The sequence below is a fragment of the Gossypium raimondii genome, chromosome 13 (assembly GCF_025698545.1).
Source record: "Gossypium raimondii isolate GPD5lz chromosome 13, ASM2569854v1, whole genome shotgun sequence".
NCBI classification, from domain to species: domain Eukaryota; kingdom Viridiplantae; phylum Streptophyta; class Magnoliopsida; order Malvales; family Malvaceae; genus Gossypium; species Gossypium raimondii.
This window is the reverse complement of record NC_068577.1, coordinates 30,854,876-30,857,185: the sequence shown is the minus strand read 5'-3', so window position 1 is coordinate 30,857,185 and position 2,310 is coordinate 30,854,876. Positions and strand designations below refer to the sequence as shown.

The 2,310-nt window shown below is 35.4% G+C and overlaps 1 long non-coding RNA gene across 1 annotated transcript; it reads right to left on the bottom strand.

The window, feature by feature from the left end:
• Nucleotides 1–292: 292 nt before the first annotated feature.
• LOC105784342 (uncharacterized) lies at nucleotides 293–1,816 on the bottom strand. The gene is made up of 2 exons (XR_001130459.2): nucleotides 1,184–1,816; nucleotides 293–1,106 (listed from the first exon to the last, which is right to left on the bottom strand). It is a non-coding gene; the product is annotated as an uncharacterized LOC105784342 (long non-coding RNA).
• Between the last annotated feature and the right edge of the window lie 494 nt (nucleotides 1,817–2,310).

The window sequence follows — 2,310 nt, the reverse complement described above, 5'->3', positions numbered from 1 at the left end:
TTATAATATTCAAGTAAAAAAATCTGAGGTTTGGGTTTTAGGGATTTGGCAAAAATCAAAATTGCTTTGCTTTGCTTGCTAAATAGAGATGGAGGCTAATGATGAAATCAGAATGTTCGTTTGCTTGAGTCAAAAAAGCTAAGTACTATCCAATTGGAATGATGCTTGGTTACCGGAAGAGTAATATATCAGAACATTGATATTAATTATACAGTAGTAGCGGATCTTATTAATGTTGAGTTGGCTACCTGGAATTTGGGGGTATTGCGAAAGTTATTTGATGAGGAACAAGTGAGCAAAAACATGACACGGGAGTCTATTCAGCAAGGAGTGGGTGTAAATGGCCGCTTGATGGGGAGAGGGTACAGCAGGAAGTGCTGTTACAGAATTTTTACAACAAGCTGTGTAAACAAAGAATTGCAAGTAAAATAAAAATTACAGTCTGGAAATTGATAAACAATTACAGTGCCACGCTTGACAATTTACAGAGGAGAAAGTTGACGGTAGTGAATTGCTGCCCTTTCTGTCGCCTGCTGGAAGAGTCGGTGTGTCATATTTTCCGGAACTGTCGGTTCACCAAACGTGTCCTGCAGGGGGTGGGTTTCGATGTCTCATCCATTGACTCAGGACAAAGTAGGGAAACATGGTTAGTAACTTTATTTGTTAATAATGGTGGAAGAACAATGTAAATGGTTAGTTATTATTTTCTGGGCAGTATGGCCGCATAGAAATAAGATTTATTATCAGGGTGAAAGGCAAAGTGTATTTGGCCTTGTTTCCACCAACTAGCAATGTTGAAACAGCAATAGCAACCAATATTATGCAGAATGATAATGCATGGAATCCACCAACAATGAATGTGGTTAAAGATAACTTTGCTGCTTCGTTTAATAGGCAAGACTATATAGCTCGGTGGCAGGGATAATTTTTAGAGATAGTGAGGGGCATATATTGGCAGCATGTACGTACCCAAATAATTTTGTGGCCAACCCAACTACGACAGAAGCGAGAGCCTGTTTGCAAGCGGTGGCAGTAGCTGAGGAATTGGGCTTTCGAAGATTAGTGGTGGAGGGGGATTCCTTGACTGTCGTAAAAAAGTTCAGTCGCTGGAGGGGGATAAATCGAGCATAGCTGTGTTAGTCAAGGAAATCAAAGAAAGGGCTAAAAGATTTGAGGAACTCACCTTTAGATCTGTGGGTAGATCAGGGAATCAAGTAGCGCATACCTTGGCGGTGGAAGAGAAATGGTGGTCGTCGCAGAGGGTATGGATTGAAGAGGCGCCGCCGAGGGTTGAAAAAGAGGCCGAAAGAGACGGAAGAAATCTGAGGTGGGAAAGTTGAATGGGTCAGAGAAGATGATCATAGAGCTCTCCGACGGTTCAGAGCTACAGAGGCCATCGTGAATCGCTGAATGCTACTGATCTGAGGGTGCTAAACGGTGGTTGTAGGGACACTGCTGTGTTTTCTTGTTGAGTGTTGGTTGGTTTTTTTTCCTTAAATTTTTCTTGGTTCTGTTTGTTGAAGATAGGTTTCTTTAGTGGTTTATTTGTTTTTTGACCATTATTTGGTGACATGCATTTAATTCCTTCTAGAAAAATAGGAGAATATAATTTACTATATTTGATTATTTTTAAATCAAATAAGCAAAGTAGCATTGTTATTAGCAGAGTGGCTGAAATTGTTAATAATTTGGTACTATTAATAATAGCTTAAATTAATCAAATATGAAAATGTAAGTACAAATATAAAAAGTAGCACCAATAATATTAAATTCTGTTAGTGCAAGTAATTGCAAAACATTCCCCAATCCGATTTTTGTTTAATCGCTTTTCACCCATATTTTGTTACCATTCTCTTCATTTCATCATTTGTGTACGTATATTATGTTTCGAGTTTTTATTTCAGTAGTGAAAATAAAAATCATTAAATAAAATTTTAAACATGCGTTATGAAATATATTAGATTAAATTTCAATTTTAATTTGAAATTTTAATTATCAACACAACTATAGTAATTAATTTCATTAGTAGTAATCCCATAAGTTCTGAATTTAGCCATTATTTTCTATTTCGATTAAATTTTAGTCCCTATGCTTTTTGAAATTTCAATTCTTAATCCATTAAAATTAATGTGTCTTTTCCATGAGTATTATAAGAAAATAATAACTTGATGTTATTACACATACGATAATACGTTTGTCGTATAAAATTTGAAAAAATATAAAAATTAAAATTAATTAAATTAAATCTAACCATGTATCGCATGCATAAGGACTAACAACAAAATCTAACAAATACATTAGAGTATTATT